Genomic DNA, 7225 nt, shown 5'->3' on the forward strand with positions numbered 1-7225 from the left:
CCACGGGCTTTTGAATGTGTAGCAGACTTTAATGAAGGATTAAGGCTGCTGCTCGTCCTCAGACTTTCCCACTTAGGACAGCCCCCCCACTTCCTGATTCTGCATCTCAAGTACCTTCATGAAGATTCATTCGTGTCATTATTCTGAACTGGCAAAGACGTTGCCATATCACTTTCCTTCTTACTTTTCCTACGAAACTTTTTCATAGAAGAGATAAGTGTAGAGATTTCTTTTTTTTCTTTTTTTTTCATTTTAACAGTTTTTAATGAAAGTTGTATACAAGATTACTTCATTCCTGCATCTTCTCAATTGTTTCTTCCTTATATTTGCCCTTTTCCTTTCCTACTTGGCGAGATTTGACTTTACGTTCGAGGATCTTTTTGCGGTCTCTGTCCAGTTTTAGTCTGGTGATAACCACCTTGCTGGGTTGAATGCCCACATGTTGTGCCATTAGCCTTCTCCCGCTGCATTCGTTCAATGTAGATGACATACTTCTTCCTGTAAACTTGGACTACTCTGCCAATTTGCTGCCCTTTGTAGTGCCCTCGTACAACCTGAACTTCATCATCCTTCCGGATGGGCATGGATCGGACATTGTACTTCTGTCTCCGCTCTTTAGAAAAAGGGGAAGACATAATCTTCCTGCGAATGTGGGAAGGTGCATTGAAATGCCTTTTCTGGTTCTTGCTTCGGTCAGAAGTCACAAAGGGATTGAACTTCATTTTGGCCGCTAGCGCTTCAGCGATGGCCCCAAAAGGGCGAGATTTATTTTCTTGCTGATGTGAATTGTCTCCCAAATACACAGAGATTAAAATGTGAGAGTGGTTATTGTTCATTACAGTTTTATTTATTTTATTTTTTTAATTAAAAAACCTTCTTATTGTAGTGAAGCCTATAACATAAAAGTTTCCATTTTATCCATTTTAAGTGTACAAATCAGTGGCATTAATTGCATTCACAATGTTATGCAACCAATCATCACTATTTCCAAAATTTTTTCATCACCCCTAGCAAAAACTCTGACCATTAGGCAATAACTCCCCATTCCTCCCTCTTCCCATCTTTAGTAATCTCTATTCTACTTTCTGTGTCAATTAATTTGCCTATTCTAGACATTTCATATAAGTGGAATCATACAATATTTGCCCTGTTATGTCTGGCTTATTTCACTTTGAACAATGTTTTTAAGTTTTATCCATGTAGCAATATGTACAAGAACTTCATTCCTTTTTATAGCTGAATAATATTCCATTGTATATATATCCTGCATTTTGTTTATCCATGCATCTGCTGATGGACACTTGGGTTGTTTTCATCTTTTGGCTACTGTGAACAATGTTGCAGTAAGCATTGACATACAAATACCTGAGTCCTGTTTTAAATTCTTTGACATATATACCTACAAATGCAATTGTTGAGTCAGGTGGTAATTCTACGTTCAGGTTTTGAGAACTGTTTTCCACCATTTTATATTCCCACCAGCAATGTACCAGGATACCAATTTCTCTACATTCTCACTAATACTGTACTCTCCTTTTTTTTTTTATAACTATTCTATTGGTTGTGAAGTGATATCTCATTGTGGTTTTGATTTATATTTTTTCTGATGATTAATGATTTTGAGCATCTTTTTAAAAATTATGGTAAAAAACACATAACATGAGATATCCCCTCTTAACAAATTTTTAAGTGTACAGCATTAATGTTGTACATAAGCATAAGCACAATGTTGTATAGCAGAGCTCTAGAACTTTTTCATCCTGTGTGACTGATACTCTGTATCCATTGAACAGTAGCTTATTTCCTCCTTATAGTTTAAATAACATTTTTTTCCATTACGGGGAGTCATGTATCATTATAGATATTTTAGTTAAAAATTGAAGAGGTTCTGTTTGGGATTGCTAGCCAGATTCTCTGTTTTGTTTTTTCTTCCCATTTTTCAGGTATTGTTCTTTGTAATGCCAAACAACAGAAAAACACTTTCATTTTCTTTAATCGAATGATCTGTCTTGAGAATAAATTGGTTTTTCAAGGGCCTCTTCAAACATTAAGACTCAGTGGTCACATTCAAGTTTATTAAATATAAAGAAAATTCTCACATAGAACACAAATCTAGACTCTGAAACCTCTAAACCTCTGACCCTTGGAAGATGTCAGTGGACCAGGTTCAGGTGATAATCTAGAACCATGGCTGATATTTTCACCAGCCATTTTCCTCTTTGATATTAGCCAGAGACCTGGTCTACACCATACCCATCCTTTCTTGCCTCGATTTTTGTGACATTTGATTACTATAAGGTTGGGAGATTTTATTGCATAAAGTTTAAAGGACGTGTCCACACTGGAAAGGAACACAAAAGTACCCAAGAAACTCTCCACTTTAAAACATCCAGCATTTCGTACAGTGTAATTCCTTCCTTATCCCCTAAAGACAGTTCTGATTCTATCGCGCCAGGCCTTCAGTAACTTCAAACTGCTGTCAGCAAAAAGTAAAAATTCCGGGCTTCCCTGGTGGCGCAGTAGTTGGGAGTCCACTTGCCGATGCAGGGGATGCGGGTTTGTGCCCCGGTCCGGGAGGATCCCACATGCCCCGGAGCGGCTGGGCCCGTGGGCTGTGGCCGCTGGGCTTGAGCGTCCGGAGCCCACGGCGGGAGAGGCCACAGCGGTGAAAGGCCCGCGTACCGCAAAAAAAAAAAGTAAAAATTCCTTAGCATGACATACAAAGTCATCTCAGCCTCATCCTATCTACATTTATGAACTCATTCCAAGCAAGCCTTTCTCTTACTTCTCCTATGTTACTGGGCTTTTCTAAACTAGACCTTTTTTTTTTCATTTCTCTGCCTGCTTGTCATTCCTTCTGTCTAGAAATTACTTCTCATGCTGACCACCAACAATTAACACCTGACACCTCCCTTAACAAGTGTTTACATAACTAATCACCCTTCTCTAATGCCCTCATGCTTTGCATGTATCTCCTTCACAGATATTCTCCAATTTAATTGCAGTTATTTGTATGCAGGCTCGCTCCTGCTAACAGGCAGTCTCTTTTTAAGGGAATGGACAGTGCTAACTCGGTAAAGTGCTTGTGACACTATGCATTTATTTATTTATTAGGCTGAACTGTATAAAACTGCTGATATTTAACCATTTTGACCTACAAAAATGACAATACTTATATTAATAATGACCTACCTCATTCTAAAAATACCTCTCAAAATCCTGTCGAAAATACACTGAGACAGACAGTGTGCTCACCAAACATTGCATTTGAACCTCTATATTTCCTGGCTCCCTTGCTACTGGTTAGGGCCTTACAGCCAGGCCTGGTCAATAAAGCAACAAAAAGGTGAACAGAAGTGTGTCCCTTGGTGGCTGAAACAGTGAAAATAGCATGTGCATCTTTCCAGGTGCTCTTCTCTTGCTGCAATAACCAAAGTGACTGCATGTTCCAGACAGTGCAGCTACAGATGGTAAAACTTTTTACCTTGGGCTGGTAACTGACACATGGCACAAAGCCCTGCACCAACCTATAATGTACATAAGCAAGAAATAAACCATGGTTGTGTTAGGTCACTGGGATTTCACTTTAATTTCTGGCTAATCTTACATACAAACAAATGAAACAAAATAGACAAGGAAATGAGGGAAAGGGACGTAAAGGTAGAGAAATAAAGACAGGACAAGATTAAACCCAAAGTTTAATAGAGGGATAGACTGGGAGTTTGGGATTGACATGTACACACTGCTATGTTTAAAATAGATAACCAGCAAGGACCTACTGTATAGCACAGCGAACTAAAAAAAAAAAAAAAAAAGATTAAACCGGAAGTGCCAGCCATTACCTACAAGAGGTATGATACGTATTTGATTTGAGCTTCCTTGCGGTCCCCAAAAAAGAAGAAACACCATCTCTTGCAAAGTTCAATGTCTCCAAAAAATGAAAACTAACTTATAACAGTGCTTTAAATTCTGGATAGATATTGAATGAATGAACTTCTTACTATCGTTATTTATGTGTATACTATATATCAGGAAAATAGCAATAGAGAATAGCAACATTAGCTCTGGAACAAAGAAAAGAGTCTTTATCAGAGTGGGGCAGAGAAGCCTCTCAACTGTGCTGAGCCTCGCCTAACACTAGATCAATTACTACTCTGTCTCCAGAGGTATTAACTTTGAATTGCCAATTAGCAAATGATTCTAAACAAAAGGATGCTGATGTTTCGATAAACCACTCACTTTGTGCATGCATCTTTAATATGTTCTTTTTAAAAATACCATTTTAGACAATGTTCAACTGCATGTTAACAAATCCACAGCAAAGGATTTTACATTAAAAAATTCTTAGCTCAGAGGTGAGAATAACACCTCCAATAACTTTGTGAGAATCATAGGTCACAGAGACTGACAGTAAGATATTACTAACTTTATTCTGCAAACTTTTGCTGAAACTAAGACAGTAATTATCTGAGTTATTATCTCTTCAGTTACACATTTCCAAATTAAGATATAAAGGCAAAATAGTTATGCACTAACAGTATGTGTTTGTATAAGCATTTGAACTAAAAGGCTTGTGAGATTATGGATCATTTTCATTATCTTCTTTATACTTTGCTTTTCTCAAAATATTTAGTAATAAGCTACATTATTTTTATAATCAGAGAAATGCATTTTTAAATATATAAAATTAAAACATTTTGGTGTTTTGATCCAGCCTGTTCTCAGTGCTATCTACCCACCTCTCTTCCTCATTCACAGTCTTGAACTTTAAAGACAGGGATTATAACACACTTGCCACTTATTACCCCCTTTACTACCTCTATCTTTCAAAGCTTGAGGACAGAAACTCTTGTTATAAATAAGCTGGATAGGTCTATAAAATACAAACACCTCTGCATTCCCACTGGCAAAGTTCTTAGAGGAGACCACTGCTAGTTTACTTGTAGATACTCCTGCTTCAGCTAACGTGCCCCAGCCTCATCCTCAGCAATGCAATGTCCCTGTCTGTTTAATACAATCTGTTATCTCTTTGCTCAAAGCCAAAATCATTCAAACTCTCTCTATGCCCTTTTTATCCATTACTGAAGCTACACTATTCATTTCCAGAAATGCACCTCCAATTCTGTTACCCTCTTCAAAGCACATGGCATCTCTGCATGGCAGTCAACTTCTCATACAATGCTTTAACAAAGCAGAGAGAAGAATATGAGTCCTTTTTCATATTAGTTGATATAACATCTGGAACACCCATATTTTCATTTGGTGTTCAATAAGCAATTATAAAATCAGTCTATCAATAAATTATACCATATTACAATAATCTCTTGCTCTATCAGAAACTTAGGAAAATAAAAGGAACATCTCTGTTCAAACCATTAGACCCTCCATGTTTTGGGTAGACAACATTTGTGTGCATTTCACACACACACACACACACACACACACACACACACACACACAATCCTCCAGGTAGGGCTGAGTAGCTCACCAAACAGTCCTCATTTTGTCCTCCTGAATCTCCAGTCTCAGTTTCTCCTGAAGTGTAGTATCACAAGTAATTTGTCTCTGATCCAAAGTAAAGTCTCTATACTTCCAAAGTTCAGGCCCTTTTGTTTCCATTACTCCTGAGAGCCAATTTATCGCTGCTACAAAGGAGCTACCTGGCTTTTCCCAGAAGAAATGCAAAAGACTACATCGTTAATACTTTGATAGAAAGAGCTGGCAGTATATTTAGTTCACACAACCTTCTGGAGGGCAGTTTTGTGATAAATACGATGTGTTAAACTTCTGCATAAACTATGACCACCAAATTTTACTTGTAGTAATTTATCCTAAAGAAATAATAGTGGATGTGTGCAAAGTTTGCTCAAAAAATGTTTATTATAAAATTATGATGTTTCTAGAAGAAAATATTAACAGCTTTTATTTCAAGATTAACAGCTTTTATTTCAAGGTAATATGCTTATGTCTTTTATTTTCTTCTTGATAGGTTTTAAAAATATATATGAGTGTTCCTATAATAAAACTGTAATCAGACATAAGAATTCCGTTTTCTGATCTGAAGATAGGCCTTGTCCACAGGCAATCAGCAGGACTGAGTGACTGATTCAAATAATTTCACCTTTCATGTAAGAGTTTTCCCTCCAGAATCAGAAGAAGGGTGTTGTCAACCCAAAATTCATTTAAGAAGTATTCTAAAGTAAAAGAAGGCCACTAACCCACACTGCTGTAACAAGCAGGTTTTTTTAGAAAGTCACTTCCCACTTGAACTGTCTGCATTGGGAACTAATTGGGTTTGATTTACTACGTGTCTCAACAGCCCTTCCAGCTCACAGGCTAAGCTGTTAGGTTTGCCTTGAAGTCAGTAAACCTTGGGTCCCTTTAGTTCTCAGTCTGGGCCTTGGGCATCATACAAGCATCATTTACCTTGATTGCCTCAGTCAGCGGCCTCTCCCTTTAACTCACTAGAGCTTCTGGGATATTTTCTTTTTATTCTCCACAATAAAATATCTTTCACAATTGAGATCTCAGCGCCTCAGATAAGAAACCAGTTAAGGTACCTTAGGCCATTTTTCTGTACCTTGAAAAGATATTATTGCTATGATCTATTGTTTTCTTTCAACAGAATTTCCTCTCTGAGATCCCTGTGTATCTCTTGGTGCCTCTGATTATTCCCGATTTTGAATAGCAGCATTATAAATTTAATACAATAGATATATACTGAGCCACTATTGCTTTGGAGACCATGTGTGTAAATTGAACTAGTACCCCAAATTTATAAAATGTTACCTTCTAAATATGAGGCCAATATTTTACTTTCAATATTTATTTTACATTAGAATTGCTACAATTCACTTAAGAGGCAACTTGGTAAGGAGGAAATAACCTATTAAACAGTTAAGTCATAGGTTGGATCCTGGGTCTGTGGGTTCTAGCGAGTCCCCATAGAAGAAACCCCTAGATGAACCATGTAACAGCTTGAAACATCTCATTTCTGGGAAGGCTTGCGTGCTATGTATTTTAAGAGAAAAACATGCAAGACAGTAGTAGAACTACCACTTGAGGAACAGGCACCTGAGAATATCATAAGACATCACTTCTGAAAGTGCTCTCCAGCCATCCTTGGAGGCAAAGCCCTTGCTAGCTAACAAAGTGCTTTATGAATGCCAGAATGTTCAGCAAGACTGGTGGCTCCCTGGAAGTAACTGAGGTTGTAGCAATGGTT

General features: G+C 37.6%; 1 pseudogene; it reads right to left on the reverse strand.

The window, feature by feature from the left end:
• Positions 1–257: 257 nt before the first annotated feature.
• Positions 258–722, reverse strand: LOC115854644 (large ribosomal subunit protein uL24 pseudogene; annotated as a pseudogene).
• Positions 723–7225: the final 6503 nt, after the last annotated feature.

Source organism: Globicephala melas, chromosome 6, assembly GCF_963455315.2.
Source record: "Globicephala melas chromosome 6, mGloMel1.2, whole genome shotgun sequence".
NCBI classification, from domain to species: domain Eukaryota; kingdom Metazoa; phylum Chordata; class Mammalia; order Artiodactyla; family Delphinidae; genus Globicephala; species Globicephala melas.